The 27151-nt window shown below is 41.8% G+C and overlaps 1 long non-coding RNA gene across 7 annotated transcripts in view; it reads right to left on the reverse strand.

The window, feature by feature from the left end:
* The window catches only part of LOC102148326 (uncharacterized), a 60280-nt gene that overhangs the window by 11069 nt on the left and 22060 nt on the right, over positions 1-27151 (reverse strand). For all 7 annotated transcript variants that reach the window (XR_011436862.1, XR_002806769.2, XR_011436858.1 and 4 more), the window contains 2 exons: positions 1554-1737; positions 502-674 (listed from right to left, as the gene is read on the reverse strand). This is a non-coding gene — a long non-coding RNA (uncharacterized lncRNA). The remainder of the gene's footprint in view (positions 1-501; positions 675-1553; positions 1738-27151) is intronic.

Consider the following 27151-nt stretch of genomic DNA (forward strand, 5'->3'; position numbering starts at 1 on the left):
CACTTTGCATCCTGGGCGCAGACCTACACACTGCTCATCAAGCCATGCTGTGGTGGCATCCCACACAGAAGTAGAATGATCTACAACTAGGATATACAACTGTGTACTGGAGCTTTTGGGAGAAAAAAAAAAAAAAGAGGAAGATTGGCTCAGGGCCAGTCCTCCTCACCAGAAAACAAAAACAAAAACAAAAAAAAAAAGAAAGAAAATTACACTGTAATGTCCCATGCCAGCATACTCTAGGGACACTAAAATGTTGCAGAGTGGACTTCAGCCCTCCTGCCTGTCCTAACCAGAGAGAGAACATTAGCAATGATAAAGGGAACTCTGCAGCCATAGATGTGTGTGGGAGTTCTAGACCAGCATCCACGACATCATAACCAGGTAACTTATTTTCTCTGGGACTCAATGTATTAGTCAAGACAGGCTAGGGTATGCTTCAGTAACAAATAAACCTCGGAACATCAGTGGTTAAATACAACACAGGTTAATTTTACTTGCCTCAAGTGCTCTGTGAACTGGATGATTCAGCAGGGGGCCCTCGTCCACGTGATGACTCAGCAATCCAGGCTGCCTTATTTAGTGACATTGCCGGCTCCAGACGTGGCTCCCGGGTTGCTGTGACAGCGGAGGAGAGAGCGTTGAGCCCTCACACCCCCTCTTCTTTGTTCCCTCTGGAAGTAACACACGCCAATTCCATTTACCACTGACTAGAACTAGTCATGTGGTCCCAAGCTAACTGCCAGGGAGTTGGGGAGTACAGTCTTTACAAAATTACAGTCCCATTTTGTTCCTGCTCAACACAAACAATTATCCCTGCCCCATTCAACGTCCTCGTCTGTAAAATAAGAATGATATCTACCCCACAGTGTGGCCGCAAAAATTAAAGTTACGCATGTAAAGGGTCTAACGCATAGCAGACACTCAACGAATGCTGCGTGGTTCTTTTCATTAAGCCCATGACTCCCTCTCTGCTGGGCCGTTGCAGAGGCTTCTCAGCTAAGGGCACAGCAGGTCGTCAGGGAATGAAGCACTGCATGGTGTGAGCAAGCGTGCCCGTGGGCGTGTCCACTATTATAGGGAGAAACGCTGGGTCTGGGCATGACACTCAGGGTGCCATGGGCCGTGGGAATCTGCTCAGAAAGACCTGCTCACCACCCCCAAGCAGTCACATCCCCGTGAGATGCCTGGACAGAGCTACATTACAGCGCTTTCCCGGGCTTACACCCGCAGCCAGCAAAACCCAGCAAATTCCAACAATACTTCACACGAACAATGAACTCAACTTTTTGGTGGTGACGTTGTCTGTTTCTTTTTCTGTATATCCTGCTAATTTGTTGTGCTATTATAGGTATAACTACTACGTGATAAAGTTGCCCTTAGTTTGGTCAAATATACTCAATTTATGTCTAATCTGAGGGTCAGATGATACATTTTTAAATGCAATGTGATTAATTTTTAACTCATCGGGTGAAAGAAGGAACAACAAAGAATCAGGAATATTCCAATAGGAATATATGCAGTCCCGGAACTAGGTAATATAATCACATTACCTTAGCATTTCCTGGCTTCCCGGCTGCACGCCCATGTCCTCTGACGCACTAGGCCTTAAACCCAGCGCTCACCCTCTCCGCCATCAAGCTGCATTTATCCAGCTGAACTGAGTGGGGCGCTGTGCCCAGCATTCTCCAGAGGCAGTGGTGTGCTACCTTCTAGAAGCTGACATTTTTCCAGTGACTGCAAAGAAGTGGGATAGAAATACAAAACTTTTAGGTTAATTTCCTAGCTTCCCTTAAGCATCTCATTAATGACAAAAATACTCGTTTTGAACAGTTCCATATTTTTACTTGTGGCCTTCTACTACGAATAATTTATAATAAGAAAATATAAATTTTGCATTGTGTCTTTGTGAAAATAATTTAGCTAAGTAAGTTAAACCATTTATTTCAATTATTTTCTCTAAATACGAAAGCAATAATCACAAAATAATAACCAAATATAAGTATTCTCCAATAGCCCACCTAACCTAAAGATAGACAAAGCATTTCTAATATTCTTAATTCATTTCATTTGCCTTCAATTTATTCTTGAAAGAAGAGCAGCAGTACAGTGGCTTTGTTTAGGAAGACAAGCCGGCTTCCAGCGTTCAACAAAGGCGCCCGGGACCTCCTTCTGTAACGGGCCATTTGCCCAGTGTTGGCCTCTGCATGGCGGCGCGATTGCAGTGCCATTTCACGGTGGGGTCATCTGAAAACTGGTTTTTAGGGAATAATTATCATCTCTTATTCTGGTCTTTCAGGGCTCCCCAGAAAATCGTTCAGCTGCTCCCACAGCTCAGCTTGTCACCCAGCTCCCAGGAACGCCCCGCTGGTATGCCCAACATGCGCTAAAAACAGGTACTGCTGGTCTGATTCTCAGTGCTGTGTCACATTTATGACATACAGCCAATGAGTTAAATCCCTTTTGACATATGACACCAGCCTCTGACACAATGCCAACATAAAATGACATACTGAAAATGATAATACTTAAAATTGTGATAATATATAGATCCAAATATCCAGCATGTCATAACACTTTCAAATGCTAAAATGTAATGATAATAATTACTTCGTCCCATTCTGAAAATGCATTCTCCTCAGAATAACGATAACCAGAAATAATAATAGCCACTAACATGTTTAATAGCTGTTACGTACAGACATTGTTGTGAGGACTTTATATAGATCGCCCCCCATCCTCCTCTCAACAGCCCTGTCAGGTAGGTACTCTCAAATCCCCATGTGATGGAGGAGAAAACCTGCCCAAGGTCCCACAGCTCCTAAGTGGCAGAAGCTCTATTAACAACCTTGCTACTTACACCTCATTTGAAAGGAATCTAGAAATTTCAGTGGGCCTTTTAAAACTTACCCCATTAACTAAATTATATCTCTGACATACACAGCTGCATAAGAAACCCAGAGCATATAAATGGTATGCTGGGCTTGCTGCATGAACGTCATCTGGCCAATGACTCAGCCTCTATGGACCTCCATTTCTTTTTTTTTTTCCTTCTTCTCCCAAGACCGCCCCCCAACGCCCCCCCCCCCCCCCCCCCCCCGCACCAAGGACATAGTTGTATATCCTAGTTGTGGGTCCTTCTGGTTGTGCTCCGTGGGATGCCTCAGCATGGCCTGACGAGTAGTTCCAACCCCAGGATCCGAACTGGTGAAACCCTGGGCCCTTGAAGTAGAGTGTGTGAACTTAACCACTCGGCCACAGAAGGTAGCATGCTGAAGTTTCCTTGAATGAAGCCACCTAGAGCAGAGCTGGTGTAGGAATGTCATCTCAAGGGCCAGTTCCAGTCACTTGACTTGAACTTGTGTTGAGAAAGGTTCTGACGACACACTGGGCTCATAAAAGAGGGCCGCAGTGGCTTAGGGACGGCTGTTAGAACACGGGGGAGGACAGGAGTCAGTGTGCTGCATAGTCACTATTCTGGACCTGCTAACTGGCTAACGGGCCCCTCTGACGTTCATCTTTCAAATTTAAGGCCCATCAAAGATTCAGGCTATTATGAATATCAGATTTATATTTAAATACTCTAAGTCAGCAACTGTGAATTCCCTAAAAAGTAAATGTTTTTCTTTATACATATATTTCTTGTGACATTTGAGCTTATTTAAGAGCATAAAGAAAATTGTTCTGAGTTAACAAAGGCCATAAGCTGAACCATTTTTTAGGTTTTTCTAAAATTAGAGTTGATTAACCCATAGAATCAGAGATTTTTCAGAGAAAGATAAGTTTTTCCTCAAAAAGTCACCATGGTAGCCTTTTGTTTACCACCAAAAAATAGGTTTGTGGCTCACACATTTGCATCGATGGCTTCGTAATCTCTAGGCATTGTTGAACTCCCAACAACTGCATATTATCGTGGGGTGGACTAGCTTGTGGGATGTGTTGCCCACTGAGCTGTCTCTGGAATGGGAGAGGGGACATACTGGCCCCATAATGCCTGGACTCTGTTTGCATCGAGGACCAGGGTTCAGGCTGTAAGAGTGAGTTGGTGCTGATGCCGCAGCCAGCCAGCCCAAACCCATGGCCCCCTGGAGAAACGGGGCATCATTCCTAATGACTGACAGTGAGCATTCGCATCCGAAGTGCCAAGCCCAGGTGTCTAAAGAAAGGTGCTAAGAAGTCCAAGACTCTGGGTTGAAGCCTCAAATGGGCCAATTAGCTTCACACAGGGAAACCTCCAGCCCAACTCCAACCACAGTCCACCCCACGGGTTAGACGGGCAGAGAGACAGAAACACAGACAGAGAGACTGACTCGAGCCAAGCTCAGCATGGCTGTGGAACAACTCACAGAGCAGGTGCCCCTGAGAGGGGGCCCCCCCATTCCTCCCCAAGATAATCACAACTGAGGCACGTTCAAGGCTCAGAATGTGCCACTGCCATAGGGGACAGGGGTCTTCAGGGTGCTAAGTTGGTCAGTTAATGCTAAACCCCTGATGCCTACAGTCTCTAGCACAATTCCGTACACACAGGGGTGTGCAATAAATATCTTTTGACAGACTACATTTTAAAATAAAATTCAGTCTATCACTGTTCATTTAATCTAACAAATTATGACAATGTTTCTATTAAATCGGTTGGAGTAAGTAGGCTCATGCAGTAACTTATTATACTGTGCTAAAAATTCTGCCAGAAGTCTGCAAATTAAAAACTTTTAATCATTATCTTTATCACTATATTTTCACTTATCACTTAATTTATCACATTATCACTATATTCATTCAAAATATAAAAGTGGAACAAAACAAGGATTAGGTTGCTTTATTTTTGATATGGAAAACTATCTAGAAGACTTCAAAGACCTCTTCCAGCTCTGAGAAACTCTAACAAGCAAAAGAAAAAAATTCAAACATCTGACAGGCCAGCCACGGCTACGATTTTCCGGATCAGGAGGCGTCCGGCTAGCTGGTGTTTACTCCCGCCTCACTCACGCTTTCCAGCTACGCACAGAAAGGGTTTGTAAACGGCACATTTCTCGTGCCATCCTGTAAGCAGCGCCTTCTCAGGCTGGCTTTGCCTGTCACCAGCAGAGCTGTCAGACTGTAGGAAACACTCCAAGGGCCTGATTCGCCCTGAGAGATGCAGAGATGACCTTTCATATGTAACACGCATTTTCTTAACTGATTCAGTGTACCTTATGCATCTGCTATATGAAACTTCCCAATTGAAATTACATTTACTTATGCTTTAAAAATGTTGCTTCTGGGAGAATGCAATCTCTCAGTCAAAGATTGAGGTTTCTAGCACCTTACCTTGAGAAATGCCTCAAATTCTCTGCACCTCTGTCTCCCTCATGGCTCTAATTACCAGGAAGAGCAAAGACGGAAAATGAATTCAGGCAGCGCATGTGGGGAGCCTGTCCCCCATTTCCTCTCCCCTGCAACCCCATGGAATGCTTTTTGAAGTCAGAAGGAGCTCCCTAGGAGGTGAGGGCTGACTTTGGCTGCCAGCAAGCAGCAATGTTCAGCTACTTAACACTGGGCCACGTGGGGCAGCCACAGAAACACCACCAGGAAGGGCAATCTACTTACTTCGATGGTATTCTCCTTGCCCTTGAATCCTTTCAAACCTAAGGAACTATGGGAGTAGGTGAACTTGAGGGAAAGAGTGGGGAGAAACATCTTGTGATTTTAGTCCACAATTTGTATTGTATGGTAAATCTTGGAACATGTCCTACTGTTTTTATTCCACATTGTCCCATGAGTCTGCAACCTCAGGCTGTGAGAGGGCTGCATTTAACACAAAGCCCAGTGGGACAGAGGACTTGCAAAGCTGGCCTGGGCTCTTCGGTGTTTTACCTTAATTGTAAGTCAGAAGGAAATATCTGTAGAGTAAGTCCCCAAAGTGTCTTTCCGGGCTAAGTACTCTACTTAATATTTAAGTTACTCCAGAGCATAGCTTCTTTTATCCTGTGGACAAAGGGCTTGTGAGCATTTGCCAAAAACGATTTGGGGCCGGCTTTTGTGCCCCTCTCCGCCTTGGTAAGCTGCAGATTCGAGTCCCACTGTTCCACGTGAGGAACTGACTGCAAAGTGATGGTGCTCACTCTGCAGATGGTCGATGGCTGGAAATGTCAGGCTTACATTTCTCCTCAAGGCTGGCAGGAGTGGGACCAGACAGACGGCCTCTGTGATCTTTTCTTCCTCCGAGATGTCGTAGCTCCAGCCAGTGATACTGTGATGCGGAAACACAGAGGGAGGAAAGCACCACAGAGAACCGAGAACACAACTATGCCAGCAGAAGCTCTGGCATCAGACAGACCCACCGGGTCCAAGGCCTAGTGCTCTCGTTCATGAATCCCATGAACTTCAGTGAGCAGCTCGTCCTCTCTGAGCCTCAGTTTCCTCGCTTTTAAAAATAGAAATGACAGGGACAATCTACGCCTGTCTGAGGATTAAGAGAGAGCATGCGTATTACACACGGAGCATGGTGCCTGGCAGAGTAAATGGTCACTAACATGAGCTTTCATTATTGAGATCGAGAATTAATTTCCAGCCCCAGAACTCCAGTCTACGCACTTTTCTCTGAAAGGGACAGAGCTTCAGTCATCACAGCTGGAACACAGATGTGGGGGGAGTGACAAGAAGACTGAATCTTCCTCTCCACATGGATCCCAATTTCAGGCCTTCATAAAGCAGCATGTGGTCCGGATCTGGCATGTTACGAGGCAACATAGGTGCTTCTGATGGCAGCTTCCTCCAGGCCAGGCAGAAGGAAAACTTCCTCCAGTCTAGAACAATCTGGCCCCACTTTGGTTAACCTTGTTTATTCATTCAGCAAATATGTATCAAGAAGGTACCAGAATTTGAAAAAAGAGTGATAAAAGACAGAGCTTGCAGCCTAGAAAGGCAAAGAGACAGTACATGATAGAGAAAATGGAGATCCAGGAGGGCGTCTCTGAGGAGGTGTCAGTGAGCTGAGACCTGAAGGAAGAGATGAGAGTTCCAGGCAAAGAGAACATAAGGGTTAGAGGTGGGGAAGGGAACCAGGAAGATCAGGAAAAGTCAATCAGTAACTGCAAAACACCTAGGGATGGCTCAAGAGGCATCCACAGTCAAGGGTGCCTCCTTCCAGAAGCTTCCACATGGAGATCATCTCGCCCATCCACAGAGCTCTGAGAGCACAAGCACACAGCAACTTTCAGAACCTTCCCAGCTACCTACAAGTTTAACTAAGATACTGTCTGTAATGAGACTGAGGTAGATTAGACCCAGATCACGAGAGGGCTCAGAGCTTTTCTCAGCTGGAAAATTACAAGCCTCCCTTTCGCTGCATCGACTCAGAAAGGCAGAGAGCGTTGGCGGCAGTGGGGAGGGCGTGATTTCCATCTACCTTTTCACTTGCTTTGTCCACAGCCAGTCGCTACACAGCTCCCTTCCTCGGAATTCAAGCTACTGACAGGTACAGAAATTCTAAGTTGTACGCTAATTACAGGCAATTAAGAAATTTACTCCTATTAGTCCCTTTTTCTTGGCATGCGTTAAGACCAAAAAGAAAAAAAAACAAAAAAAAAACGAAAGAAAAGTAGATATCATTACTAGGTGACTGTCAATTCTCCTTCCTGAGCACAGGTCTGAGTCTCCATTCATGAGTCTGTCCATGGGGCTGCCCTGTCTGTCCTCTCCACGAGTGAGCACAGATGGAGCACACGGTGCATATATACAGCACCGTGAGAACAGCACTCTTCAAAGGGGTGAAACTTGCTCCTGAGGTATTTACAAACTAGCAGAAGGGGTGGATATACATATAAACTATTTATGCAACTGGACATAGACACCAGACCAGCCATAGGCCAGCAAGACCCAGAGCACGCCAAGAGGGTTAGGCAGGGGGCTTATAACCTATCTCTATCCGCAATGATCCGGTTCACCTGTGCCCTTGTGCATCCTCGCTCTCCCCCCAGGATGTAAGCTGCAGGAGAGCACAGATCTGGCAGAGGCTGTTTAGAGAAGAGGTGCTGAGGTTGACGGGGGGTATGTTTTACCACCAGCCGGCAGGCAACGCTCCGTGGTACTCAGAGGGATGGAGATTCTCAACTGCTGAGTCACAATGAAGTTGTGTGTTCTCAAGACTAGAGAGCAAAACACTCAGAAAACAAAACAAAGCATCTTCTCTGAGCCGCGGGGCTGCCCTTGCTTCCAGGGCCCTACTGCTCATCTTAAGGCAAGGGGACCCAACCAAGACCCTTCACCAGGATTTCATTCCAATAGATTTTCTTTGAACTAGTCCTCTTTTCCCTGGACACATTCGTTCTTCTCCCACTTCTCACCCAAAATGACTTCCTCTGAGATGCTTCAGCTGTAAGAATTTCATGGCCCTGACTCTAACCTGCTTTCATTTTCTTCTGCTTAAGTTTTTTTCTCTAGAAATTTATTACATCTGCAACGATTAGACCAACACATGATCTAAAGTAGATTTCTCTGCTTGTGCACACATCTGTTCTTTTTCTTCTCTAATAATTTTTCTTAAATCCCTGATGGGGCATCTTCTAATTCCCCATCTCCCGAGCCAGCACATCCCATCAGAAGTCCCCCATGTTTTCTGGCCTCAGTCATGCAGCTCTAACATTACTGATGTTCCTAAGCTATGGACTTAAACACCATCCCTGACTTTATTGGTAGGAAGAAAGGATTATAACCCACTCCCCACATCTAAAGTCAATGGGTACTTTGTGAAAATTAGAAAAAGACCCCCTTTTCTCAAAATGTTTTATTTCCATTTGCTGAAAAACTGTGAAGATAAATGTACAAAATCCAGCATGTCCACAGTATGAACAATGTTCTGGTGCGTCACACACCTGCAGAACCATACACGGTGGCGCCAGGAGAGGGGAAAGATCACCCTCCAGGTGTGAATTTAGTTATCAGTAGACAAGAATCAGACGCAAAGGGCCTATCCCTTAGCTTCAGCACAACATCGTAGTAGGACTGAACTCTAATGTGTATTATAACCATCTTAACCACGCCAGCATAATTCAGGCCTCCAGCAGGGGCGACTCTTTTTAGAATAAGGTCTACTAAGTTATGTTACAATGGATACTTGCACAGACTCCAACTATTTCTCCACAGATTACTTATTCATTTCAAGGAGAAAACTTGGAAGAAACTTGACAGACACCACTGGTCAAAATGAATATCACTAATATGGAGACAAAGCAACATCGTGTGCGTTCTGTTGTGATGAACTGAGAAGAACTCAGCATCACTTCTGGGGTTTTCCTGTATTTAATCATAAGGAAACAACAGAGAAACCCAACCGGGGGGACATTCTATAACACAGCTGCCCTGGACCCACTCTGAACGTCAATGTCATGAAAAATTTAAAAAGCCTTTTCTAGATTAAAGAAGGCCAAAGAGACATGACAACAAATGAAAAGGATAACCCTCAATTAGATCCTAGATTAGGGGAAAATGCTATAAAAAACTTTATTGGAATAACTAGTGAAATTTGATTACAAATTAAATATTAGGTAATAGTCTTGTATTGATGTTAAATTTCCTAAATTTGATATCTGTACTGTGAATGTACCTGGGGGTAGGAGGTCATGAAATCAATGAGAGATGGTTAGACAGAAAGCAAAGGGAACAATGTGAAACAGTGGTGAACCAAAGTGAAGAGTATACAAGAATTCATCGCACTACTCTTGAAAATTTTCTATACGTTTAAAAATTTTTGAAACAAGAAGTTTGAAAATATGTTTTGTACTGTTTGAATAAATATATTATTCTGGTGGGGATAAGCAGTCATCGCAGACTTTCACTCAAGATTAACTTCCGGTTTAAACTGGAGGATGAAATTAACAGATACTTCCGTGACAGCATGTAAGCAAGGAAGGAGCCATCAGCAAATTAGACATTAAAGGCATTTCTGAAATATGGGGGCAAGTAGTTGAAAATTAACTATGAGAATGCACTGTGTACATTTAATCTCTCCTCTTTTCTAAAATCCCCTAAAATTATTACAAAGAAATAAAAAAGAGCACAAGGAAAAAGATGAAAGAAGACACGACTGCATATAAGACATCAAAATCATCTGAAAGGACATCAAAACAATTTAAGAAAGCAGAAAATGGATGGAGAAGTGATAAGTTGGCTTTAAAGAGCAAAGGAAGCTAGAAGCTAAGTTCTGTAGAAGAAAGAAAGATAAGAATGAGGCCAGGGCACCTAGAGAGAGGAACCAGGTGTGGTGTCAGTGGGTATGAGGGCTAACCTGGAGATGGGCTGAAAGTCTGTGTGTGCAGCAGTCAGCTCCCAGATCCCCTCCCCTCTCCTAGGCATACAGGCAGGAGAAATGGAATTAGAGGCTTTAGGCTTAGAGATACCAGGCATAGAGAATGGCTGGAGCAAGGCACAGGGCTTGAGAAAGGAGCATCCCGAATGGGGAGCTCACTGACCCCTCCCTCTTTCCTGCCTCCAGAATGCCAGCAGCTAAGTGATGCTCCCAAATAGAAGATTTGGGACTCGAACCTAAAGAATGAGAGACCTCCAGTTCCAGGAGTTCAAGAGTCCCCCACAGCCAAGACTGGCTTTCCACTTGACCATCCTGCAGTGAAATTCATCCACCAACAACTCCACAAACATACGCAGAGGTTCCAACCAGCTTCTTACCACCTTCATCTTAAATATTATCGCTAACGACCACAAGACGTTTGAGGAGATGCCCAAACATGAAAGATAAAGACCTAAACAGAAAAACAGGACCTGGAGGAAATTGAGACCATGCAGAGAAAGAAAACAGTGTTCGAAATCAAAATATTAACAACTTCAGAAAAATAAGGGGAGATAGTGTATCTATAGAACAAGAACAGGCTGTCAGAGAACAGGAACAGGAGGAGTAAGACAGAGCTCTTAGAAAAGTGTGACACCTACAGTAAAGACATTTCCAGATGAAAACATTTTACTTTCACGCATACTTCTGTAGAAAGCTGTGGAAGGATGTGCTCCATGAAAACAAAAAGCAAGAAAAGAAGATATAATACTAAGAACAGAGGAATCCAACACAGGAAAACACAAAGATAACTTTCAGAATGACCGTCAAGTGGCAAAGCAAGAAAGCAATCAATCCAAATTGGAGAAGGACAAAAAAGTTTCCTGGAGCAAGTTCTCTAGAAAAGAAAAACCAAATAACCAGAAGAGAATTGATAAATTATTATCTGATACATATAACTGTTTGGAAACAATTGATAGTCTATAACGGATTTGATGAAGCATATAGAAACTAATCAAATATGGAAACAAGCCATTATTAGCTTCGAGAAATTTTTTTAAACGATTAGAGAAGTATAAGTACATTATTTTGCCCAGCAGTAAAAACCAAATCCTCATTTAACTAAAAATTATATTGGAAAAATAAAGTTTCAGAGCTTTAGGGATGGTAAACTAACAAAGCTACGTACTCATATGTCATGAGGGAAGTCAATAAAACATAGCTATAACTGATAACCAAAGAAACAGCAGAAATCATTTTATTTAGAAATGTGAAGACAAATGCCAGAAGAAACAGCAAGAAATTTTTTAAGGGTTGCCTCTCAGGAGCAGAGAGGGAGCGAGGAAGGGAGAGGGAAAGACCTCCTGTTTTTCTTTATAAGCCTTGTAGTGCTATTTCATGGTTAAACAATTCATCATTGACAGCTTGATGAAATAAAAATAAAAAAGACAGAAATAGATTAATCGAAACACCAGAGAGAGTAAATCACAACCCCAAAATGTATAGGTATAACTACAATAGAAATGAAGGATGTGCTTCTTAACGGAGCAGGGAAAGAGCGAATTCAGAGATGACGAGTATGAAAGACCCAGAGCGGGCAAGGGGCTATCTTTCAAGATCACAGAAAGACCGGCCCGAAAACACTGGGCTCTGTTAGCAGGCTGGGACTAAGGGGAGGAGATGCGGCAGCTAGAATGCGACATGCAGGAAGGCCCACTCCCAGTGTCCTGCCACCCCTGCCTGGCCTTGCCTGACGCTGAGCGCGGGCCTCCACTTTGGCCCCACTGGGCCCTGCGGCTCCCGCTAGTGTGGCCGGCCTGTGAGACCCCACCCTCACCACCGGGACAGCGGGTTTCACCTGCAGTGTTTGCCGCTGAGAACTGCTCGCCAAATGGAAAGACAAATAGGTTCGGGGAAGGCTCCCTGCTGAGGGCTAGAGCAGAGGGCGAAGCAAGGAAAATGCGAAGCAACTCCTCCAAAACGGGGGGGACAAGAAAGTCACGAGGCAGCTCTGGCAGTGAGTCTAACACAGGAAGAAGTGCCACACTGAGGCAAAGACTTCCTTCGCAGGGAAAGGAAACAAGAGAGACATTTTACATCAATTACCCGTGCAACGCACCAGAAGATACAGTAGACCCGAACCTTCACTCCGAGAAAAAACAAAGCATCAAAATATATAAACAAGTTCTTGGAAGTACAGGGGAGCTTCTGACCAGTGTTCTGACCGACAGTTGAGGTATATGGAAAATAAGAATGCGGAATATTTGAAAAAACCCAAGTAACAAGCTTCATTACTAAAGCACACTTAAGATACTTTTCCTAAAGAGAGAATATGCCCTTTTTGAACATGTGTGAAATGTTTGCAAAAATTAACTGACTGCACAGAGAATCTCAATATATTACCCAAAGTGGACAGCATACGGGCTGTATTCTCTAGCTGCAATGAAAAAGAAAAAAGAAAAAAACTAGAAATGAACAACAAATGGACAGCTCTTCCCCTACCCCCAAAAACTACTGCTCTAATTTTTTAAAATGCTCTTTTCAAAATAACTCTTTGGTTAGAAAAGAATAAAAGTATAAAATTATGCACTATTCTGTTATGAAACATAATGAAAGCAATATATATAAAAACTACTAGACACAGCCAAAATAGAATTTAGAGGATAACATCGCCTAAAAATATTTATTAAAAAACGAGAGATTAAAAAAGAAACAAATTAGACATTCAGCCAAAAGACCCAGGAAAAAGTTAATCATATAAACTAAAACAAAGTATCAGGAAGAATCAAGATGAAAGGAAAATCAGACAATTGCAAAAAGAATATATCAATACAACCAACATCTTTTTTAAAATGAAAAGACCAGTAACATAAAACTGGCAAGTCTGATAAAGAAAAAAAGTGGAGAAATGAAGTTAAACCACATTTGGATTAAGAAAGTGGACATAATTACAGATATGGGAAAGATTTTTGAATGAAAATATTATATAGAACCTTACAGTGATAAATTGAAAAATCCAAGTGAAATGGGTCATTTCAAGAAAATACAAAAATATTTAGAAAATAATAGAATATTTACTCCCTTTTCTTCTCCAAAAATAAAACAAAGCACATATTCATTCGTTCAAAAATATTCATTAGCTGTTATTCTGAGCTATCACAAGCGGTCAGGATTAGAAAGTTATCCATCCCTCCTCCAGATTAATCTATAAATTCAGTGTATTCCTAATCAAAACCCTGAAGGAATTTTTTTTTTTTTTTTTAAAGATTGGCACCTGGGCTAACAACTGTTGCCAATCTTTTTTTTTTTTCTTCCCCGCTTTATTTCCCAACCCCCCTGGTACATAGTTGTATATCTTAGTTGCAGGTCCTTCTAGTTGTGGGATGTGGGACGCTGCCTCAACGTGGCCTGACGAGCAGTGCCATGTCCACGCCCTGGATCCGAACCCTGGGCTGCCGCAGCGGAGCACGCAAACTTAACCACTCGGCCACGGAGCCGGCCCCCCGAAGGAATTTTAAAATGGAATTTGTAAACGGATTCAAATGTTGATCTGAAAAAGCAAATGTAGAAGAAGTTAAAATTTCTTTTGAAAAAAGACAGGAGACTCCCTTAAGAGATGTCAAAGCATACCATAAAAATCTCTGCAGAGCGTCCCCTGGCACCCAAAATACAAAATCACTCAGAGTCATAACCTGTCGGGACTGGACCGGGGTGTGCGGTTCCAGAGGGGCAAGGAGAAAACGGAGAAGACTTTTTGCTTTTCACCTTGGGATTCGTTTTCTATTGCTGCTGTATAAATTACATAAACTTGGCAGTTTAAACAACACAAATTCATTGTCTTATGGTTCTGGAGGTCAGAAGTCCGAGCTGGGTCTCCCTGGACCAAAGGCCAGGTATCGGCAGAGCTTTGTTCTCTTCTGGAAACTCCGGAGGAGAATCTGTCTCTCGCCTCTTCCAGCATCTGGTGGCAGCCGGCGTTCCTTGGCTCATGGCTCCATTCCCTCACGGCAGAGCCAGCAGTCGGCCACGCTCAGGGGAGAGTTGAGACCCTCTCACGTTGCTTCATTCTGATACTGACCCTTACGTCTCCCTCCTGCACATTGAAGGACCCCTGTCATGACACTGGGCCCATCTGGATGATCCAGGACCATCTCCCTGTTTCAGGCTGGTTGATTAGGGACCTGAATGCCATCTGCAGTCTTAACCCCCTTTGCCCTGTAAGGTAAGGTACTCACAAGTTCTGGGAATAGGACATGGTTATCTCTGTTTACCACCTCTTTATACCTTTCTAAACTATTTGTATTTATTAACATAAATATGTATTACTTTTTAACTTAAGATTAAGAGTATTTGATACAGACTATTTTAAAAAATTTAAAAGATTTGGGGCTGGCCCTGTGGCCAAGTGGTTAAGTTTGCACACTCTGCTTTGGTTCGGATCCTGGGCACTGACCTAGCACCACTCATCAGGCCACGCTGAGGTGGCATCCCACATGCTACAACTAGAAGGACCCACAACTAAAATATACAACTATATACTGGGGGTCTTTAGGGAGAAGAAGAAGAAAAAAAAGAAGGTTGGGAACAGATGTTAGCTCAGGTGTGCCAATCTTAAAAAAAATTTTTTAAAGATTTAAACACATTTAATTATAACGACAAAAAGAGTGATGTTGCAGGATTAGATAAATGGAATATTCCAAAGAACTTGCAATCCAGAGACATATATAGGTGTAATATAGCATTAGACAAAGGCCATGTTTCAAACCATGGAGAAGAAAGTGGAGAATTTACCAAAAGAAACTGTGGATGTTACTGGAAATAAAAGGTTTTCTCTTTATCTTATACCACAAGCCACATAAATTCCATGTGGGTTAAAGATCAAAACTTGGAAAAAAAAAGTAATAGAAGAAAATGTAGGAAAGCATACTTGTAATCTTGGGGTAGGAAAAGACTTCTTTATATCTCAATCCATAAAGCAAAACTTGGTCATAAAACAAAGTAAAAATATAAGGAACAGACTTAGAAAAAAATACTTGATAAAATGTAACAGAGAGTCAAGAGCCATCATCAATAGAGATCTTTTGTAATTTGATAAGAAGACAGCACTACGGGAAAATGACCAAAGACGACATGGACAGGCCACTTCTCAGAAGAAATGTCATGGCAATAAACATATGAAACAACATTCAAACTCCCTAACAAAGAAGGGCAAATTCCAAGAAAAAACAAGGTATTCTGCAGACACACTGTGCTGGGTGAGAATTCAGACTGCGGTGTGACAAAGCTTCTGGGTTTGAAGTCTGGATCTGCTGATTCCCGTGGCCTTGGGCAAATTACTTAACCTCTCTGTGCCTCAGCTTCCCTGAGAAGGGAAAATAGGGATTATAATACATGTGAAATAGCGATTATAATACATCTTAACTCGTTATTGTAAAGATGGAGTGAGTTAATGTATGTGAAGTGCTTTGAATAACGCCTGGCACAGAGTAATCACTCAGTAAATGTTAGTTCCATATTTTACTGTGACGCATGCACAAAGATGCACACATACATGCCACAAACACAACTTAGGCATCATCTGAAGTTCACTGTAACATTACTGGCCATAGGAAGACAATGGAGATGACTTTAAATGGCATCAGTAGGCAACAGATAGATAAACTTCATACCTCCAGAATTTGGAACGACAATTAGCTGTTAAAAAGAATGAGGATGATCTGGGCACCAAGATAAGAAGATGTCTATGATAAATTAAGTGGGGAGAAAAGCAAGTCATAGACTTCTATGAAATGAGCCAAATTACATTCTTTAAATACACTATATGGATTACATACACCTAAATATGTGTCTATGCAAATATATAATACACACAGAAAATGCTATAAACATCTGATAATGTTACGAAACCGTTAGCAAAGCGGACCACCAGGGAGGGAAGCAGGACTGGGGGGAGGGTGAAAAGGAGAGCTTATCAAATAAACCTCCACAGTGTTCTTTTCTCTCTTTTCTTTTAAAGTAAGCAGGTATTGTCCTAAAAATTACAAAAAATAAAATAGAAAAGAATTCATTATCAATTAGAATAAATTCTCAAAACACCGACACAAAGACAATGGGGAGGAAAAGAAGTCCACTTGTCCTGCAAATGCTTTTCCTCAAGAAGAGACAGAGTGATGGGCAAAGGGCTTAGTCTAGTTACGCTCCAAAGAATGTCAGTTCAGCTCTGGTTTCTCAAGTACTTTGAATGCGAACTAAAAATGCGAAAGTCAGACATCTTTCAAGGACAAAGATTCTTTGACAAATAGCCTCCATTAATTGTTTCCATTGTCCAGAATATTTTGTAAGTTTTACATCCCCAGGAAAATAACATTTGCAAAGTTCAAACCAGAGACCTTCAATATTACTGAGACGACATAAATAAATTAAAGTAAGGCCAACTTAAGCCAGTTGTGTTTATCAACCTGATCCCCTCTGAAAATGAGAAATGAAGTCAAATACCCTTTAATGCTATTTATTAGTGGAGTAATAGAATACATTTTGACAACTTGAACAGTTGTAACGGGCGGCTGTTAAAGTCTCTACAGGGCCTGTTTAGAATGAAAAACAGGGCTGAGAGACAGCTCTATAACTGGGTTTTAAGAACAGCTCAGCCATCAACGGTATCCTAACCAAGTACTTTTATCCAGTTAATTCTCGGAGGGAATCCCTCAGGGTCTCTAGCCGTCTACCGCCGCTGCTCATTAGAGTCCAATATCCAACTTTTCTCATTGTAACACTGGAAGCATTTATGCTTAAAATGTAATTAAACTTAAAACAAACACAATCTGTATTCCCTGACAGTCCCGCTATTTTTAAATTGACAAAGGCATGAACTTACAGCGGATTATTTAGAAAGCACTATACGTTGCAGCCACTTATGGCAAGACATTTGCCCAACTGTTCATCCCGCCTGCAATTAGAAATCTAAATACTTGGGTAACGGGTTCCTATTGGGAATTAAACTTGCAGATCTCTTACAAACGAGTAATGCGGTAAGACTTGCTGTCCAATGAGGTGTCTTATTGAAATATCCCAGGCCGTTTCACTTGTCACAGCTGTCGTTTTAGCCACTTGCACTCACAGTGTATAGCTTTCATTACGAAAATAGAAATTTGTGTCCTAAGTGCTGTTACATTACTAATGCTAAATATTTAATTCCCCGGGGTTCCAATTATGGTTGAGCACTGGCAACATTGATTCTACTTTTTAATAACAACTGTAAAAGCAATTTGAGCATTTTTCAATTAATTAAATACATAGTGAACGAGTAACCTCTTGTCATTTTGCCCTCCAGGACCTAGCTAATTGGTGTAGAATAAAATGTTTTGAAAATTAACTGATATTCCGGTCCGCACACTGTTCTACCATTAAATTACAGTTTGCAAGATGAGGTTTGTCTTCTAATAGTTCCACTCAATAGAGTCTGCAGATGTGAGAAAGGACCTGCATTTTACAGACTTCACGGTGCCTCTGAGGAGAGCGGAGGTGAAAGTGGAGCCGAGTTCCTGTAAACACCAGTCAGCATCAATAATACTTGGCATTGTTCACAGATAAGTGCAACACACTGCAACAGAGGAGACTTTCCCAGTTTTCAGTACATGGATCCACAATTTAGCTTAAACATTTTAAAAGTTTGCTGTAAGAATTCCTATCCTTAATTACATTCACACAAAAAAGTTCAAAGATAAATGTTGAGATCTCTTTCGCAAGCGAAAGTTACAAATCAAAGGTCTGGGCAAGTGCTTCCTTTTTAAACACTTTGTCGCAGTTTCTCCTTCTATGGTAGAACAATGTCATAAATAAGCTCTAAATTGGTTTTTCAGCTTTAAAAGTCTGGCGAGGATGAATCATAAAAGCAGATGCCGTTTTACCCACATTTTAAAATGAACCTTTTTCTGAAGTGCAATGAAATCTGATTAAAGAGACCATCTCTGTAGAAAAACGTCTCTGACAGGTGTTCCTCCAGCTCTGAGGCTTGATTGGCTGTAATCTAAAAGCCATGCTCAGAAAGGGAATGCCTTTTCGGCAGCTGTCTTTCCAACAGAGACAATCCTCTCAACAGGTTTCACCGAACCAGGCCTCTCGGCAGCAGCATTACTGCTCATGGGGTGAGACACAGAGAGTGAAATTAATCACTCTGGGAGAGAGGGAAAAAAATAGGGAAAATTTAATCATTTCCATACCAATTTTTAGGGTTTAAATCTTTAATATTTCTAAGAGTTTAGTAACATCTTTGAGAAATGAACTTTAATTATAGGATTAACTGGATAGTACCAGTCTGTTAATATAAATAGATCAGGCTAAATGTCTGATTTTTTTTTAAACTAAACTGGGTAAGGAGAACATTTTAGAATTTGGGGGCTGGGTTGACTTCTCAAGAAGCAATTTCCAGTCCAAGAGCAAATACCCCTCCACTCATGTAGATGAAAATAAAAATATAAATTTAAGGTTTATTTAAACATTCTATATGTATTGTAAAATCTTAATAGACCTTAATAGACCTTCAAGAACAATGGCTTAATATAGCCTATCATTAACACATCTTACAGCAAAAAGACACAGAATTTGTAAATGACATATTAAATCCAGTTGTGCAAATTATTTTTGCCAAAGACTATTTTTTCTAGCCCAAAGAACAGCTATATTGTAAAATCTAAAAGTAAAAATAAAGATACAAGTGGTACAGATATTGTTTGCATTAAGAAATGGGTCAGAATTTATTCCAAAACACTTAATAAGTAACTAATTTTGAAAAATAATAATTTCACTAATTGACTACTAATATGTGGCCAAAACACAATTAAACAAAACAATACTTGGTTCTCTCAAAACACTGGACAATTATCTACATAATAACTAAAGCCACTATATTTAGTCCCAGGGTCCCCAAATTATTGCAGCCACCTGACCAGTTGGTCTTCAGACCCCAAATGAGCAGTCCCAGCCCTGTCTAGAGTGGCAAGATCACGGCTAGTCCAAGATGACAGACTTCCCCTCAGGATCAAAAGGGATCAGGGTCCCCTCCTCTCCTCTCCCCTGGATGATAGGGTACTTCATATTTTTGAAGGGGTTGGCAGCCCCCATGGGCACAGTGAGAACTAAATCTACCCTATTACTCACTAACACGATTTCTTAGGGGCTAGTGGGGAAAACCCCCTGGTCTGGGAAGCAGAGGATCCGGGCTCAGTGCTGAGGACATTAACAGTGGTGTGACCTTGGGCAAGTCACTGGGCCTCTGCACCTCCGTCTCCTGGTTCTGACGTGGGAACAATACCATCCCTGTGTTGTTCCGAAGATGTGATGAGAAAACACGCTGGAAACCGAGGGGAAGCTGTAAGGTACCTTGGGAATGTAAGATAACCAGGACTTCCAGCCTAACGTTCATCTGCCAGGACACTTAACAGAGCATTTTGCACTCTGTTACCATGCAAAGAACCTAATGCAAAACATGTATGGGGCATCTATAATATGTGCATAAAAAAGAAAAAATGAGAGTCATAAGAACTCCGCGGTTTTGACTAGAGATTTGTTTTTTAGAATTAAGGTTTTAGCTTTAGTCCCAATCAATTACAAACCAAATGAACATATTTGAGCACTTTATTAAAAAAGGAAAAAGCAGCAACGGATAAAGAAGAGGAGGAGCGTGAGCAGGGTATCATCACAACATAGGCATCGTTTAATAGACTATGAGCTTAAAATGAGGCCTGTTTTAAACCCGATTTTCTTTTCTAGGGAGTGTTCAACCAGCTGCCTGGTTCTCACCCACAAAGCCAGAGCTCCGGGTCCTGCTGGAGTCGGCTTCTGCAGAGCTCTGCAGAGCAGGGAAGCACGCTGAGGAAAGGAGTTAACGATGGATCTCCCCAACTGAACACCCAACTGGCTGAAACACACACAGAGCCACACATCAGTGAACACGCGTTTTCAGGCAGACAAGAGTTCCTTGAAAGTTACCGCACAACTGCGCCATGTGACTGGCCAGGGGGCCCTGGGAGTCGCTTCCCCTGCCTTCCTGCATGCTAGCCAGCTCCAGCACCCGGTCTCCAGGTCCTCAGCAGCATAAAAGTGCAATTCGAAGGGCAGACGAGGGACTGCAGGAAGGGCCCGTGGGAGACACAGCCAACAGCAACTGGAGAAGCAGGACTTGTTTTCAAAGACTGGCACCTGAGCTAACAACTGCTGCCAATCTTCTTTTTTTTCTTTCTGCTTTTTCTCCCCAAATCCCCCCAGTATATAGTTGTATATTTAGTTGTGGGTCCCTCTAGTTGAGGTATGGGGGACGCCACCTCAACGTGGCTTGATGAGTGGTACCATGTCCACACCCAGGATCCGAACCAGTGAAACCCCCGGCCGCCAAAGCGGAGCGCGTGAACTTAACCACTCGGCCACGGGGCCGGCCCCGAAACAGGACTGTTTTAAGACATGCCAATGAGAACTAAAAAAACAGAAAAACTGAAACAAAACCCTCAGGTCCTCTCATGAGAGGGGAGTTAGACCCTGCAGTTCTTTCTGATGACCACGAGTAATCGAAGGTCGATGGGACTTGATACATCGTTTTCAAGATGAGGGAGAGGCACGATCCATTTTAACAAGGTTTGCATCACAAACAGTTAATGTGAATTCTTAAAACTTGGTTATCTTGAACAACCCACTCCCTGAGAGTTCCAGATTATCGTGGTTTTACTGTAGTTAGATAGTTTTATGGGTAATGTACTGTGGTATAAATATAGTTTAGCCTAAGCGTCTCCACTAAAAATATGTATGTCATAAAAAGACAAATAAAATAGGTCAGTAACCAAACCCACAGTAAATAATTCAAACGTAAAAGTACACAAGGTTAGAATAAACTAAGATAAATTAGTCCTCTTCAAAATTGACAATAAATTTACTTAAAAATGGACTTTCAAGACGAAAACTAAATGTCCAAAGATAAATGGTGAGAAAAGAGGTATAAAATTGCCAACTTCTACCCTTTTCATAAAATTATATATTACACTCATGAGAAGAGGCTGTCGGAAAGTAAGCCTAGCTTATGCATGTGTGTGACGATCAAGGAATTCTCACCATTCTTACTCCATTTCACATCATAAAGATATAGCCGGTGCTCATTAAACTGTTGCTGAACTTAAATATCATTTGTAAGTGTTTGGATGTCACATAAAAAACGGTGGACAGCAGGAATATCATCAGCTTTTCTTGGAGGTGTCCAGAGATCTAAGACATAGGAAAGAGCAAGGGAGGAGTCTGAGATTGTAAGGGAAACCACTCCACTGATACTATAAAGCACACCTGACTTGGCATCTGGGGACAAAAGGTGCCGGGCGAATAACCTCCTGTGTTGGTTGGCTTTCAGAGTAGGAGAATGTGGCTCATCTGAAGACACTCAGAACAGCACCCGGAGATGAAGAGGACAAAGTCGGAGTCCCGGCCTCACAGCTCCCCTGGCACCAGCGTCGCGTCTAGGGGTCCCATTCCATCAGGCCCACACAAGATGTCCTGATTTGTGACTTTGGGGAAACAGGGTGGCCTCCATGGAGCCCGAGGGCAGGAGGAGGTGACAAAGGCTGTGTGTATCATCAGCAAGCTTCCTTCATCTCCTTCCTTGGTGCTGGTTATGTCAGGGTTTTAGGAACTCCATTGTTGGAGATTTTAATTGACATGGCTATCCGGTTTGAGCATTTTATCAAGTATATGCCTTTACTGTCTACTGGCCTAATTTATGCATTGCTGTACTGCCTACTACTCTTTTGACCTTTGTAGTTTTTCCCGTGGCTGTGAAGTCCAGACAGTACTCCAGACAACGGACATGGTGACCCTCCAAGTCCCTAGCCTCATTTCAGTTTAGGAAAAGCTATAGTCTACTCTCCAGCTCCAAAATCCACACAGCCCACCAAAACACAGCAGGACGCTGCTGACATCACACAGCTGTTCCACCGCAAGGCTTTAGTCCCCAGGTAGCTTCATAGTAATAATCTCATGTATCTGTCTCATAAAGACCTGGTTCAGGATGAACTTTACAAACACACTCCACTCGTATAGGACATTTCAGGCCTCTGCAGCTGACGGGCGAGTAGTGGCAGATTACTCATTGTTTATGCTATTTTGGAAGGGAAAAAATTTCTAGAGATTTAGAAACTCTAAAGGTAAGCCTTAGGTTGTTTAGAGACAGGGCAGAAGAAGGGGTCCATTTTCTCTCCTTTGAGCGGGAGTTGGCAATGTTGTAGGAGCAGGAGCTGTAAATGTTATCAGAATGCTTTTGTAGAAGTGTCATCGGAACACAGCCACACCCACTTGTCTATGGCTGCTTTTGTGTTGCAATGACAAAATAGTTACAACAAACACTGCGTGCCCCACAAAGCCTAAAATGTTCACTATCTGGCTCTTTGTAGACAAAGTTTGCCAAGCCCTACTTTCCAGGGTCTCTCTCTGAGAAGGATGGGAACCCCAGGAAAGCTGCCTCCACCCTGGATGGCTACCCTCCCCCACCCCCAACCACAAACAGCCTCTCCCCCGTCTCCCCAGCCCTGAGACGTCCAGAAGCCAGCATCACTGTTATTTGGTAGTTACTCCTACCTAATGGCCTAAAACACACCCCCTTTCCAGTTGTGGGATGCCCACTGAAGACACAGGGCCATGAAATTATCAGAGGTGTGGATGAATTTCTAGCTTCCAGCTCCACACTCACTCAACACTGACCGAGCACCTGGGCCTGCCCCTCCTGTTCATTTGATGTCAAGTACAGGAAAGCCCCAAGGAGGAAGATGGTAGAGGATGTGTGGGTTTCACCAGACAACAGTGGGAGGAGCGGGGGGGCCTTCCAAACAGAAGAGGCAGCAGGTACGTAGGCACGGAGGTGGCAGTGCATGCTGGGGTCTGCTCCAGGAAAAGCAGCCGCTGGCTGTGAGAGCTGGACCCTGGAGAGGTGGGAACGAAGCAGAGGAAGCGCGGGTCAGGCGGTGAGTACTCTTGTGTGTGGCGCTGAGAAGTGAGGAGCGTTAGGCAGGAGGATATTTCTAAAGGATTTAAGCAAGGGCGTGATATGGTCAGATCTCCGTGTAGATAGCTCTGACAGCAGGGGTGAGTCGGTGGGGGGGATGGCTATGTGCTCCCCCATCCTGCTGTACCCTCCCCGCCATGTCCACTCTGGAAACCCCTCATCAGCCCTCCCTCCACGCTCCAGGCAGTTGGACTGTCTTCCCTGGGGAACTCAGGGAACCTCTGGACAACAGCAAAAATGGGATCATTTCCACCCCAAATCATTTTTCTCGACTGCCTCCTTGTCCCACGCTACTCCATTTATCTGTAGTGAAGGACCACTTGTTTGTTGTTTCTTGTTTCTAATTTCCAATCTTCTGCAGACAAGTATTTTTGTAAAATACAAAATCCTGCATGTGGATATCATGGCAATGCCAAATTGCTATACAAGTTTCTAAACACTCTCTCTTATTTTTGGTATTTATCCTGTCACAAGCTGATAAAAAATGTTTGTGTGAATGAATTCAGTAAAGTTACAGGATACAAAATTATACAAAAATCAGTACCATTTCTATACACTAATAATGAATTTTCTGAAAAAGAAATCAATCGCATTTACATTTGCATCAAAAACAATAAAATACTTAGGAATAAATTAAACCAAAGAAGCAAAAGGTCTCTACTCTGAAAACTAGAATACACTGATGAAAAAACTCGAAGATGACACAAATAAATGGAAAAGTGTCCTGTGTTCGTGGATCAGAAGAATTAATATTGTTAAAATGTCCATACTACCAAGAACCATCTACTGATTCAATGCAATCCCTACCAAGATTCCAATGGCAATTTTTATAGAAATAGAAAAAAATACTCCTAAAATTTATATGGAACCACAAAAGACCCTAAATAGCCAAAGAAATCCTGAGAAAGAAAACAAAGCAGGAGGCAGCACTGATTTCAAGTTACACCATAAAGCTGTAGTAATTAAGACAGTGTGATACTGTCATGAAAAACAGACCAAAGGAACAGAATTGAGAACCCAGAAATAAACCCAAGCATATACAGTCAACTCATATCTGACAAGGGAGCCATTGTGAAGTTCGGGCAAGAGGCACAAGCTCCCTAAAAGGCCGAGACCTAATCCTAAGTCTACAGAACGCTTCCCCTCCCCCCACACCCATCACAACATATTAAAGGCCGACTTACAACAGGTCCTTCACCCAGTACATTGTGTCTGGCTGCCAAGAAAAAACTACAAGGCACACTCTAAGGCAAAAAACACAATTTGGAGAGACAGAGCAAGCATCCGAACCAGACATAGCAGAGATGTTGAATGGGAATTTAAAACAATTATGATCAATATGCTAAGAATGCTAATGGATAAAGCTGACGGCATGTGAGAACAGATGGGTAATGTAAGCACAGAGATGGAAATTCTAAGAAAGAATCAAAAAGAAATGCTAGAAATCACAAACACTGTATCAGAAATGAAGAATGTCTTTGAAGGGCTTCTTAGTACACGGAGGAAAGAAATCTCACAGCTCAGGAAAGAGCCTCTGAGGTTGAGGATATCGCAATAGAAACCTCCAAAACTAAAAAGAGAAAAAGACTGAAAAAACTGGAACAGAATATCCAAGAACTGTGGGACAACTACAAAAGGCGTACCTATGCATAATGGGAATGCTAGAAGGGGAAAAAGAATAGAAGAAAGATTTGAAGCAACAGTGACTGAGAATTCCCCCAAATTAATGTCAGACACCAAACCACAGATCCAGAAAACTTAGAGAACAATAAGCAGGATAAATGCAAAAAAACCCCCCAAAACCCCAAAAAACTACACCTGGACATATCATATTTAAATTGTAGAAAAGCAAAAATAAAGAAAAAGTCCTGAAAAAAGCAGAGGAAAACATACCTTACAACAGAGGAGCAAAGATAAGAATTACATCTGACTTCTCAGAAACTGTGCAAGCAAGAAAGTAGAGTGAAATATTCAAAGAGTTGAGAGAAAAAAAACACCAATCCAGAATTCTGTGCCATAAGAAATTATCCTTCAAAAGCAAAGAAGAAACACTTTCTCAGACAGACAAAATGTGAGATAATTTACTGCCAGTAAGGCTGTCTTGCAAGAAATGTTAACAAAAGTTCTTTAGAGAGAAGGAAAGTGATAATAGGTTAGAAACTCAGATCTAAACATAAACACAAAGAAAGGAAAATATTGGAAAAGGAATAAGTGAACGTAAAATAAAAACTTTGATTTTCCTTTTCTTAATTGATCTAACAGATAATAGTTTTTGCAAAATAATAACAGGAACAATATATTTGATTGCGTATGCATATATATATGCTTATGTATGCATACATATAAGTGAAATACATGACAGCAAAGACACAAGAGACAGAGGGAAGAATTAGGATTACTTTCTTATTATAAGGTAGTCGCACTACCTGTGAAGCAGTACAGTGTTATTTGAAAGTGGACTTGTATTAGTTGCAAATGTATATTGCAAACACTAGGGCAGCCACTAAAAAAAGTAAAACAAGAGTGTAACTGATGCACTAAGAAAGGAGAGAAAATGAAATAATATAAAATGGTCAATTAAAACCATAACAGGCAGAAAAAGAGTAGAAGACAAAAATAGGAACAAAGAACAAGGGCAATAAATAGAAAACAGTGACAAATATGGTAGATATTAATCCAGCTATATCAATAATCACTCTAAACATCAATGGTCTAAAAACACAAATTAAAAGTTAGAGATTGCAGGAGTGGATTAAAAAAAACAAGACCTAAGCATATGTTGTCCACAAGAAACCCACTTTAAATATAAAGACATATAGATTAAAAGCAAATGGATGGAGAAAGATGTACCATGCTAACACCAATAAAAAGAAAGCAGGAGTATCTATAGTAAATTCAGACAGAGCAGATTTCAAAGCAAGAAAAGTTATCAGGGCTAAAAAGGGGCATCACACAATGACAAAGAGGTTGATTCTCCAAGAACACATACTGATCCTTAATATGTATTCATCTAACAACAGAGGAAATACTGATTCATGAAATACTGGGGCAAAAACTGATAGAACGGAAAGGAGAAATACATGAATCCACTATTACAGTTAGACTTCAACACCCTTTTATCATAAATGAATAAACCCAGCAGGTGGAAAATCAGTGAGGACATATTTGAGCTCAACACCACCATCAATAAACTAGATATAATGAACATCTATTGATTACTTCTTCCAACAACAGCAGAATACACATTCTCTTCAAGCTCACATGGACCATTTACCAAGACAGACCACGTTCTGGGCCATAAAACACACCTTAACAAATTTAAAAGAATAGGAATCATACAAAGCTGCTCTCACACCACAGTGGAATTAAACTAGAAACCAATAATGGAAAAATCGTTTAAAAACTCTAAATACTTGACTATTAAACAACGTACTTCTAAGTAACACATAGATCAAACAAGAGATCGCAAGAGAAATTTAAAAATATTTTGAACTAAAAAATGAAAACACAACTTACTAAGTTTTGTGGGAGGAAGGGAAAGCAGTGCTTAGAGGGAAATTTATAGCCTTGAATGCATATGTTAGAAAAGAAAAAAGATCTAAAATCAATAAAATAAATTTCCACCTTAGGAAACTAGAAAATAAGAGCAAATTAAATACAAAGTAAACAGAAGAAAAGAAATAATAAAAAGTAAAGCAGAAATCAATGAAACTGAAAGGAGGAAATGGATGAAACCAAAAGCTGGTTCTTTGAAAAGGTCAATAAAAGTGATAAGTCTCTAGCCAAGCTAATGAAGAAAAAAGGAGAGACGACACAAATCACTAGTATTAGAAATGAAACAGGAGACATCACTACAGATC

The sequence above is a fragment of the Equus caballus genome, chromosome 3, assembly GCF_041296265.1.
Source record: "Equus caballus isolate H_3958 breed thoroughbred chromosome 3, TB-T2T, whole genome shotgun sequence".
Classification (NCBI taxonomy): domain Eukaryota; kingdom Metazoa; phylum Chordata; class Mammalia; order Perissodactyla; family Equidae; genus Equus; species Equus caballus.